Here is a 12,376-nt window from a genome sequence, read left to right as displayed (position 1 = left end):
TTCAGTGTGAAAGGGGGGGAAGCATCCTTCCCTCAGTTCCTCCAAATAGCTGCTGGAGAAAGGTTGTCTCTACTCAAAGCACCTTCATTCAGAAAAATTTAAAGAATTCTTTTTACTTTCTTCTTCTGAGGAGAGCAGGGTGCAGTTTCTTCTTTAAGCTGAGTATTTTCCAAAGACAATAAAAAAAGAGCAAAGCCACCAAATATGGGTCAAAAACTCTGTTTTAACCCCCCCCCCCAAATGTCTTGTGGGGCAAAAATCTGTTACTCTGACAATCATACACTTTGCCTACTCTGCCTTGGTGAGGAGCACAATGTATCCATGTTCTCCATTTGCAAACAGTTTACCCTAAAGGCAAGGCATGAGCAGGCCACAGACCTTGAGGCATTATGGGAGAAAGCCCACTCTGGCAAGCCGTCCTGGCCCAGCACTTCTTCAGACTTCTGAGAGGCAGGTATGCTTTTTATCTATTCTGAGACCTGTTTGACGTCATCAGGTGCATCTTCAGTTCCAGCCAAGACCTTACCTTTGGTTTTGACTACTTGCAGTGCTTCAGAGCTGCCTCCAGAGAAAGCATACCATAAGCATAAACTAATTGATAATGTGCTTGAAACCTCGCCAAGTCGTTGTTGGCTCCTACTCCTTCTCAGCCCCAGGGCATGACTCCAGATTGGACCACCCTTCATCCCGTAAAGGAAGTTGTACCAGTTCCAAGGATGCCCTCACCTTTGGGGAATGCTCCAGCCTCCTCTTCAGCTGCCCATTCACTGCTTCTGATAACCCTGCTATAGCATTTGGATCGGACTGATTTTATTATTTTATTTATGTCATTTATAGTCCGCTTTTCGCACTTGGCCTCAAGGCAGAGTATACAGAGTGAGTCAATACAGTCAACAGGATGGGGTATTCAGTAAACAATACAACAGGATTAGGGCTATAGAACCAATCAGAAGTCTAAAAACAACTGAAGCAAAGCACAACTCTTCACATGACACATTAAATTATACAAAAATTACATAGTAGGATCCTAGTTTCAGTAAACCAAACACAATTCCTAATAGTTTGTCTAAGTAACTTGTGAAACATTTAGTGCAGTGCAACTTTATTGCCTGCATGGAAAAAGCTCTCTTGAATAGTTTTGCATAGTTTGCGGAAAGCCAGGAGAGTGGGAGCTTTCCTGACCTCCTCAGACAGACCATTTCACAAGGTAGGGGCCGCAGTGGAGAAGACACATGTATAGGCAGTTGTTGATTTTGCCCAGTTGTATGTCGACACCTGCAGAAGATCCTGCTGTAATGAATAAAGCTGTTGTGGCAGCACATATGGGGTGAGGCAGTGTTGCAGATACGAAGGTCCAAGACCATGAAGGGCTTTGTATGTTTAACATGGCTATCCTGCATGGTTCCCATACCGGGGCCCTCATTACTATGAATGACTGTACCCTCATGGTAATGATAATGATGACTGTTCTGCATGTGATCAAGACTGGAATCCTTCTGCCCACTGTCGAATGGATCCAACTGAGCCTGAGTGCTGTCTGTCCATCCAGTGTCAACTTTCTGCTTCTCTACAGTGAAACTCTGACCTGCTGCCAGGTTTAGCGCTAGAGCCTCACCACTATCATGACCCTCAAGTGGACCATGGTCAATCTTATTATGTTGAATGCAACCTTGATTACTCCTTAAAACAGTCTCCAGAGGATATTATAACAGAGCCTACAATTTATTCCCCTAGTAAGGACTTCTGCCTCATCCACATGATTAGTTCCTTAGAGACAGAAATTCCCTGTGCCACCTCAAGACTTCACTCATGGTTACATTCCACAGCCCTGTCTAATGGGACCGGCTCCAGAATGGAACATCTCCCTTTTGATGGGACATATCTGTTTAGTGCAAAGACAAATATACAATAAAAACCTTGGGTGTCATTCCTCTCGCTCCACCACCTCAAAAGTTTTGGCCTTATTTTAGGCCGTGCCATCCTAACTTCAGAGGTAGGAGATATTAGTCCATCCACCCCTTCCCCACAGCTTCTGCCCCTTCTGTGGCAAAAATCTGTAACAAAGGTGCCATTCCCAATCCAAAAGATTAAACCTTCCATGGTTTATACTCCATTTCCTCTACTGGTGGACACTTCAGAGCAGTCTCCTAACAGGGCTGCTTTTCAGTCCTCTCCAGAGTTTACCTAAGCCATAGATGCCTCCCTCCTAGGTTGGGGGGCTCTTGTTGAACTGTCAGTGGTACCTGGCCTCACCAAGAAACCTTACTCCACATAAACATTCTTGGGTTCAAAGCAGTTTACAATGTGTTGCTTGCCCTTCATTCTCATGTGACAGGGAAGGCCATTCAAGTGCCTATTGACAATGTCAGTCTATTACCTGGACAAACATATGGGAAAAACAGCCTCCTTGACTTTGTTACTTAGTTATTCAAATATGGAATTAGTGCATTTCCAACCAGGCTTTTATACATGCTATTCATATAAAAGGTACCAGCAACCACTTTGCAGAATTCCTCAGTCACTCCTCATAAATGGGAGCTGCATGCAGATTACCTACTTTTGGTCTTACAACTGTGGGAGACTCCTGTCATCGACCTGTTTGCCAACAAAAAAAACCTGCAGATACTTTTGTTCCTAGGCAGTCTGGGACCAGTGTTCCCTCTAAGCTGAGTTGGTGTGAGCTAGCTCAGTTTTTTAGCCTCCGGCTCACACACTTTTGTCTTAGCTCAGGGAGGACGGCTCCAGAGCAGATTAATTTATGTAGTAGCCAAATCGCTCTCCCACAACTTTAATGCCAGCAGCTCACAGAGTAGAATTTTTGCTCACAGGACTCCACTGCTTAGAGGGAGCATTGCCTGGGACCCATCATCTTTGGCAGACACTATTCAGCATTTATGGGCAGAGGTCCTGAATTACGCTTTCCCTTGCTTTCCACTCTTCAAAATGAGGGCAGAATGCACTGAAGCCATTTTGGTAGCTTGTTTCTTTCCAAGGCAAGCTTGGTTTCCCACCCTACTAGCGATGTTTCAGGGCTACATTTTTCCTCCAGAGCATAGTCTCCTTTTACAGAGCAGTTCATGGTCCCAAACATTTGAAGCCTTCCTTTGACTCACATGGCTCTTTCAGTTTTAAACCATATTTTTCAGACCTATTGAAGCAGGTGATTCTAAATGCTAAGCAACCCTCTACCTGTAACTCCTTTTAAATGGAAGCATTTGTCTGTCTAGCCTGAACAAAAGGGTATTAATCCTGCTTCCTGTCCGCTGGGAGTTATCGTTGATTATCTTCTGCACAGAAGCCTTTCATCCTCCTCCATCAGGGTACACTTTGCAGCCATAACCTTCTTGCATATCCATGTCAGGGAAGGTCAGTTTTTGCCCAAAGGAAGTCAAAGTATTTCCTATGGGGTCTACTCCTGTTCGTCTTCCTGTTCCACAGTGGAGTCTCTTCCTAGTGTTGGTTAAATTAATGAGTATGCCTTTTGAGCCACTGGTCAGCTGCCCTTTTCAGACAACTTAACATGGCAGCTATATTCTACATAGCTGTAACATCTGCCCGTATGGTCAGTGAGCTTCAGGCCCTCTGCCATGACTTCCCCCTTAAGATTTTTGAGTCCAGAGTGGTGCTATGCCAATCTCTTCAATTCTCTCCTAAGGTGGTCACCTTTCTTGTGAATCAAGACATTACCCTTTTAGTGTTTTTTCCACATCCTCGGGATGATAAGCATATGCCCTTCGCATACTTGATATATGTAGAACTTCATTGTTCTACCTGGACACAACTAAGTCTATAAGAAAAGGTTCAAACAAATTTATTTATTGTTTGGGACCCAAGACAGGCCGCAAACTTTCAGCTCAGTCCCAGTCTCTAGGTTAATTGTCTCCTGTGTCCTCTTCTGCTATGAGCTCAGACAAGTTGACTGTCCTTTACTCCTCAGTGCTCATTCGAGTACTGCTCCATAGATGTAGATGCTACAAAAGATGCAGATGTTAGAAGAGCAATACCTTAGTCTTTGTGTCTTCCATGACATGGTAAGTTGGCTTGCTATTCTGCCATGTGGGGACTGCACAAAGTACCATGATGATGAAAACATGGTTGCACTTACTTGTAGCTGTTTTTCATTAAATGGTTGCCTGTGCAGTCACATACATTCCTCCTTTCTGTCCAGCTATAAACTCCTTTTTTCCTGAAAATTTGAGTAGTGGTAAGAACATAAGAGAAGCCAATGTTGAATCAGGCCAATGGCCCATCTAGTCCAACACTCTGTCACACAGTGGCCAAAAATACCAGGTGGCATCAGGAGGTCCAGCAGTGGGGCCAGGACACTAGACGCCCTCCTACTGTTGCCCCCACCAAGCACCAAGAATACAGAGTATCACTTGCCCCAGCTTGAGAGTTCCTATCTATACCTTGTGGCTAATAGCCACTGATGGACCTCTGCTCCATATGCTTATCTAATTCCCTTTTGAAGCTGTCCATGCTTGTAGCTGCCACCACCTCCTGTGGCAGTGAATTCCATGTGTTAATTACTCCTTGGGTGAAGAAGTACTTCCTTTTATCTGTTCTAACCCGACTGTTCAGCAATTTCATTGAGTGCCCACGAGTTCTTGTATTGTGAGAAAGGGAGAAAAGTACTTCCTTCTCAACCTGCTCTATCCCATGCATAATCTTATAAACCTTGATCATGTCACCCCTCAATCGTCGTTTCTCCAAGCTAAAGAGCCCCAAGCGTTTTAACCTTTCTTCATAGGGAAAGTGTTCCAACCCTTTTATCATCCTAGTTGCCCACGGGTTCTTGTATTGTGAGAAAGGGAGAAAAGTACCTCTTTCTCTACCTGCTCTTTCCCATGCATAATCTTATAAACCTCGATCATGTCACCCCTCAGTCGTCTTTTCTCCAAGCTAAAGAGCCCTAAGCGCTTTAACCTTTCCTCATAGGGAAAGTGTTCCAACCCTTTTATCATTCGAGTTGCCCTTTTCTGCACTTTTTCCAAAGCTATAATATCCTTTTTAAGGTGTGGTGCCCAGAACTGCACACAGTATTCCAAATGAGGTCTCACCATTGATTTATATAGGGGCATTATTATATTGGCTGATCTGTTTTCAATACCCTTCCTAATAATCCCCAGCATAGCATTGGCCTTCTTTATTGCAGTTGCACACTATCTAGACATTTTCATTGAGTTATCTACTATGACTCCAAGTCAGTCTCTGCCAGTTCGAACCCCAACGATGTGTATTTATATTTGGGATTTTTGGCTCCAGTGTGCATCACTTTGCATTTGGTCACATTGAACCCCATTTGCCACATTGACACCCACTCGCCCATCCTCGACAAAATCACTCTGGAGTGCTTCACTATCCTCCCTGGTTCTCACCATCCTGAACAACTTTGTGTCATCTGCAAATTTAGCCACCTCACTGCTTACTTCCAACTCCAAATCATTAATAAACAAGTTAAAAAGCATTGGACCGTGTACTGATCCCTGTGGTATCCCACTGCTTACCACCCTCCGCTGAGAAGCCCATTTATACTCACTCTCTGTTTTCTATTAATTAGCCAGTTTTTGATCCATAAAAGGACTTGTCCTTTTATCCCATGATTTTTGAGCTTACTTAGGAGCCTTTGATGAGGAACTTTATCAAAAGCTTTCTGGAAGTCAAGGTAAATAATATCTATTGGATCCCCCTTGTCCACATGTTTGTTCACCCCCTCAAAGAACACTAATAGGTTAGTGAGACAAGATCTTCCCTTACAGAACCCATGTTGAGTCTGCCTCAATAGGTTTTGTTCATCTATGTGCCTACTAATTCTTTCCTTAATAATGGTTTCCACCAATTTACCCGGTATCGACGTCAGACTGACTGGCCTGTAATTTCCCGGATCTCCTCTGGAACCCTTTTTAAAGATGGGAGTGACATTAGCTACCTTCCAGTCCTCAGGAATGGAGGCAGATTTTAATGAAAGATTACCTATTTTTGTCAGGAGATCCACAAGTTCACATTTTAGTTCTTTCAGAACTCTCGCATGTATGCCATCTGGGCCTGGTGACTTAGCAGTTTTAAAGTTGTCTGTCAGTCGTAGGATCTCCTCTCTCTTCACCTCAATCTGACTCAGGTCTTTCAACACCCCTCCCGAAATCAGTGGTTCTGGAGTGGGCAAGCACTTCTCATCTTGCATAGTGAAGACAGAGGCAAAAAATGCATTCAACTTCTCAGCCATTTCCCTATCATCCTTCAGTACTCCTTTTACCCCTTGGTCATCCAAGGGCCCCACTGCCTCCCTGGCTGGTTTCCTGCTTCTAATGTATTTGAAGAAACTTTTATTGTTGGTCTTTATGTTTTTTTGCTATATGCTCCTCATATTCCCTTTTTGCCTGCCTGATCACAGACTTGCATTTTATTTGCCACAGCCTGTGTTCCCCTTAATCAACCTCACAGAGACTAGCTTTCCACCACTTAAAGGAATCCTTCTTACCTTTTACTTTGTTCGTTAACCGTGGAGGCCTTTTTCTATACCTATCCATGCCTTTCCTAACCAGTGGTACCTGTCTCCAGCATCAGCTTTGGGGAATTGAGGGAAGGGCATTCCTCCCTCTCCTTTCCATGCTGAAAAAGGTGGGGAAATAGCATGGTGAGGACAGGAAAGGAGTGCTCTCTGCTTATAAAATCTCTGTGCGGTTGGCCTGTGCATGCACAGAACCCATCTGTGACTGCAGAGTTGACTACTTGATGAATAATCGTTACAGATGTGTAACCATGTTTTCTGTCCCTTTATAAACCTGTAATTTTCATGCTTAGTTTGAAACAATAAAACTGTTTCAAAAGTAAGTTATTTTTTAAAAAAACTTACAAACTTCCTTAAGCTTTAAAACAATATCTAAAATTAATAGTTTTATCATTGTTTGTATTTTGTATATGGGGTATTTTTCTAACCGAAGGCAATTTATCTCTCTGGTGAAATAAGTGTTATTCCAGTTTGTCAGGGATGGCTGTATCTTTCAATCACGTAAACTGCTTCCGTTGATCAGTATCTTCAGTATATATTTAAAAAATCCTAATGGGCATTTTTGTACAGCATTGGGATAAAAAAGTGCTCAAAATACCAACATCAGTAGATTGGGGGGGGGTTGTTTGGGACCCCAAACTCTTTTCTCTTTACCAAAAGAAAGGGCAGTAGCTATACTCTGGGCAGAGGTCATTTCGGGGGGGGAACGCGGGGGAACACAGTTCCCCCGGGTGAGATGCAGGGGGCGGGGCACATGACGAAGCCCCGCCCCCTGCTTCCGGCCGCCCCGCTTCCAGCCCTCATTCAGCCAGGAGGAGGCAGGAGAAGAGGGAGGGTAAGTTGCTTCCTCCCCGCCTCTCCCCACCCCTGCCTGCCTGGGGCCAGGGAGGGCCTTGGCGGGGCTTCCTCGCACTCCCGCTGGCCTTGCAGGTCCACCGCCGGGCCCCTGATGTCAGGGGGTGTGGTATATGCTAATGAGTTATGCTAATGAGTTCCCCTAGCTCTTTTTCTACGAAATGACCCCTGACTCTGGGGAAATTGTTTACTAATATGCAGGTGATAGTGTCCTAAAGGACAAGTTGTAGAGGTGCTTCTCCATGTATTCTGCCCCCAAAATGCAACTGGGTAAAAAAATTATACCCAGCACCAGTAGCACTATATTTTGGTATCGGTATGTGAAATATACAGTCCCTTGGACTGCAAGAAGATCAAATCAGTCAGTCCTAAAAGTAATCAACCCTGACTGTTCCCTGGAAGGCCAGATAATGAAACTGAAGCTCAAATACTTTGGCCACCAAATGAGAAGGGAGCACTCACTGGAGAAGACCCTGATGCTGGGAAAGATTGAAGGTCAAAGAAGACGGGGATGGCAAAGGATGAGATGGTTAGACAGTGTCATAGATGCAACGAACATGAAATTGAGCCAACTTCAGAGGACGGCGGAAGACCGGAAGGCCTGGCGTGATCTGGTCCATGGGGTCGCAAAGAGTCGGACTCGACTGTGTGACTGAACAACAACAACATCAACAGAATGTGAAATAACTGTTTTAATTAGCTAGATGAAACCTGAGAAACAGTAACAGAATAGTGATCAGTGTTCCCTTGAAGCTGAGTTAGTGTGAGCTAGCTCAGTTTTTTATCCTCCGGCTCACACATTTTTGTCTCAGCTCAGGAAGGATGGCTCCAGAGCAAACTAATTTATGCAGCAGCCAAATTGCTCGCTCACGACTTTAATGCCAGGAGCTCACAGAGTAGAATTTTTGCTCACAAGACTCCACAACTTAGAGGGAGCATTGGTAGTGATATAAAACATTAACAAAGGTATAGGAACTTGAAGGACAGATACTCTGTATTATTTACTCAACAATTCTCTGTTCTTCCTAAGCATCATCCTTTGTACCACATAGAATATAATACATTCTTGAATATTTTCTAATCAGAGTTGATTGCCTTCTACTTTATGCAAATACCTATTTTAGGCTGTTGACTCATTATTCTTGGTTGTTTATTTGTTTTAGTAACTTTACTGATAAATTATTAATGTATATGTTAACAGAAACCACAGTATTCCAAAACCTTGTATTACTTGCTAAAGACGGGGTTTTTTAATGTTTTCATTTTTCTTCCCTAATACAGTGGAAAAAATTTAGTTCTATAGCTCTTGTCAGTTTTAATTGATTTAATCTATTGGTTAGTTAAAATTTGCAACCCTACCCCTGCTTGGGGGGGGGGGGGGGGGGGGGCTGGCACCACAGCTATTTTAGAATAAGTTCTGAGAGAGGGTTGCTGAGAGAGCAGCACTAGGAGGATAACGTCTGGGGGACTTTGGTTGCTCTTCACAAGGCACTGTTAGTGTGTGAGTTTGCACCCCTTTATGATGGAGAGGAACCACAGAAATGTAACCTTGGGCCAGTCATTATAGTTAGCAGTGTCTGTGTCTACACCCCCCCCCACAACCGTGCTTTCTAAAAGTTGCCAGTCATAGGGAAGGAGCATATACACATACACTTCCTCCACACATTATCCATGTGTGGATGACTTGGTGGTCATGGGGAAGTGGAACTAAAGTGCTCATACACACTTTCCTTACCTCTGTGGTGAGTCAGCAAAGAGATGGGTCATCTGTACAAGGCTATTGTGCTTAAGTAATAGGTTGGATCCAACAAACACATCTGCTGTTTTAAAAAAAGGGATTGCCTTGACCACCCAAAGCAGCTGTGCTGGGAATCATGGGACGTACATATACAAGTAGATTCTAGTGTACTTTCTATGGATATGTGTTCATATGTGCTCTCTCTTGTGCTCTCTCTAGTTGAATTGAGGATAGACGCGATTGTGTTCTTTTAACAGAGATTTTGGTGGAATTCCAATCACATTTTTTACATTCAGGGTTTGTGTTGCTGTGCTCACATAGTCAAAATGATCAGTTAACTCTTGCCTGAAAGAAGAATCCAATGAAATTTAACAGTTTGAACATAGGAGCCAGTGTGGTGTAGTGGTTAAGAGTGGTGGACTCTAATCTGGAGAGCCAGGTTTGATTCCCTACTCCTCCACATGAAGTCTGCTAAGTGGCCTTGGCCAGCCACAGTTCTCTCAGAACTCTCTCAGCCCCACCTACCTCACAAGATGACTGGTATGGGGAGAGGAAGGGGAGGCAATTGTAAGCCACTTTGAGACTCCTTGGGGAGAGAAAAGCAGGGTATAAAACCCAGCTCTTCTCAATATTAGTTTGTTTTCCCATTCTAGATAGTTACGTATTTTAACAGCAGGTGGCAGTATTGCTATTCATATACCTAGATTAGATGACAGAATTAGTGTGTTAGGAGTGGACTTCAGAAACTAAATGAATCTTCCTTTAAACAAGTTAGTTTTTGTACTCAGAATCTTTTCCTTTGATCACTGTGCTGATACATCTACTGTATTCTCCAGTCTTAAATTAATAGAATACTTGCTGTAGAAAATATTCTGATTTCTCTTCAGGAGCAAGATGACAGGGTAGCCTATTTGCTCCCTCTGGGTTGACAAAAGGCAGGATTAAGACTGATGACTTCCACTGTTTCTTGTCTCTGAGAGGACAGTAGGTTTTTTGCATGAGCTAAAAGAAAGACACAAGAGAACTGCATTTTTCACTCCTTTTGATCCCTCCTTAACAAATATTGATGTGACAGGTGAGCTAGACAGCTGCTCTGTGAGGAGTGACCCACTCACATAGGGAGATCATTCATGGGTTGCTCCTCTCCTCTACAGTGGGAGGGAAATAGAACTTCCAGAGGACCTCATCATTTTGCCCACCCCAACTACATCTCCAGGTGGTACCTGGACCCATAACATAAAGATGCCATGTCGGGCCCAACTGAGTGTTGTCTAGTGGTTGGACTGGGATCTAGGAGACCCAGGTTTGAATTCCCACTCTTGTCATGGAATCGCAAGAGGTGACTTTGGGCCAGTTACACACTCAGCCTAACCTACCTCACAGAGTTGTTGTGAGGATGAAAGGGAACAGAGAATGATGTAAACCACTGTGGGTCCCCATTGGGAGAAAAGGGGGGTATAAGTGAGGCATAAATGAAGTAAATAAGTCCCATCACAATTCCTAATTGCTGCACCAGCCTAGCTTTCCTCAAGTGCAAAGCAGATGCCCTGCAACTGGCCCCAAGCCCCTTCATGGCCAGGAAGCTGAATGGCTCCACTAATTAGTATAATTGTGTTATGTAAAAAGCAGATTTGCCTCAGCAATAATGTTCATGGAATGAGTTTGTTCAGCAGTTCTGTCTTCAACATTCATTTTTCCTACCTGGAATCTAAATCTCTTTCCAAAGGTGTACATGAGGCCTCCTTTGAAACACATTCTTCAGAGATGCCAGGGGTGGGGGTATAAGACATGGAGATATCTGAACACCAGGAAGGAAACAGAAGAACCACAGTGGTTTCCTGTAAATGTTTCCTGCCCACTTCCAGCAAGATCCTCTTACCATCGTACAGCTCTGCCCGGAAACCGGGACAGAAAGTCACCTTTGTGTGCTTCCCAAATTCCCTGTTAGGCAGGATTTGGGATTCTCTTTTGGTAGCCACCATCAACCTCTGGCTTTCCACCCTTTAATTTGCCCTGCTCCTGGTGCCACCGAGAAGTACATCACCCAGGGCTTTATAGTAATATCCAAAAAGCAGTCTAGTTCATGGGTGAGGAACCTAGGCAAAGTTTCTTAACTAAAACAATCTTATTGCTACAATGCACAAACTCAGTAGTAAATATAGTACAGTTCTAGCAGGCAGACTAAGAAGGTAGAAGAACATGGAAAAAGTTACCAAGGTAGGTGAGACTTAGGCTGCAGTTACACACACTAAATAATCCACTTTCAATCCACTTTCAGTGCACTTTCCAACTAAATTTTACTGTGTGAACTGGCAAAATCCAGTTGGAAAGTGCATTGAAAGTGGATTAGTTAGTGTGTGTGAGTGCAGCCATAGAGTTCTTAAGCAAGTGCCCTCCCCCACTTGCTGGAGGTTGGCTGGTGGGTACATAGCATGGATGACACTCCTTTTGCTTCAAGTACACACACACCAGGCATGAAGCATGCAAAGGGACAGCCTCTTTACAATCTCCCCATGAGTGCTGAGAGGACATTGCCCACCAGAACCTGCTAGATTAATAGTGTTAATAAATCAAAGAGATGGCATGTTTTCCCTCCCAGTTGTAAAATCAAGTCTGTCTGGCCAAGTGGAGCTGTTCCTGAGCCGTTCTCTAGCTGTGCAGCGCCATCCTGCTAGTCCATTTTTGTAAACTGTGAAGCTCTATCTGCCTCTTATCTGTAACAGGCACATTTTAGATCTGAAGGGAAAACCCGAGCAGTGATTACAAAGTAGACCTTTTCTCCTTGTCCTTTTAGTAAACTTCAAAGCAAAACAGCAGATGGCTGCTTCTCAGCTCCAGGAGCTCTGGGAAGAGACTAATTTTCTGGACCTATTTCAGTGTGGCTTTAGATCAGGGTTTGAAATAGAGACTGCTTTGGTTGCCTTGGTTGATGACCTCTACCAAGAACTAGATGGGGAATGTGATCCTGCTAGTTCTGCTGGATCTCAGCAGCCTTCGATGCTTATCAACCATAATGTCCTACTAAGCTGCCTCTTGGCACTAACCATATTATGGTGGTTTTGTCCGTTTTTGGGGGGGGGGGGTTCTTCGGTTTTGAAACGGAGATGAGCACTGCAACCCTAGAGTCGGATTCGACTGGCTTTCTTGTTTGTTAGGTTAGGCAGCGTTCTGACAGTGATTATTCCTCCTTTGTTATACTTGACCTGTAATGCAGGTTGTCATATTTCTCTAAAAGTACAAAGCAGACTGCAGGAGTCTCTCCCCCCCCCCCCCCC

The 12,376-nt window shown here is 44.0% G+C and overlaps 1 protein-coding gene across 1 annotated transcript in view; it reads left to right on the top strand.

Moving 5' to 3' along the window:
• PDZD8 (PDZ domain containing 8) overlaps positions 1–12,376 on the top strand; it is a 94,327-nt gene that overhangs the window by 35,102 nt on the left and 46,849 nt on the right. The window lies entirely within an intron of this gene.

The sequence above is a fragment of the Gekko japonicus genome, unplaced genomic scaffold (genome assembly GCF_001447785.1).
Source record: "Gekko japonicus isolate JY-2015 unplaced genomic scaffold, Gekko_japonicus_V1.1 scaffold1337, whole genome shotgun sequence".
In the NCBI taxonomy this organism is placed as follows: Eukaryota; Metazoa; Chordata; class Lepidosauria; order Squamata; family Gekkonidae; genus Gekko; species Gekko japonicus.
This window is presented reverse-complemented; position numbering and strand designations above follow the sequence as displayed.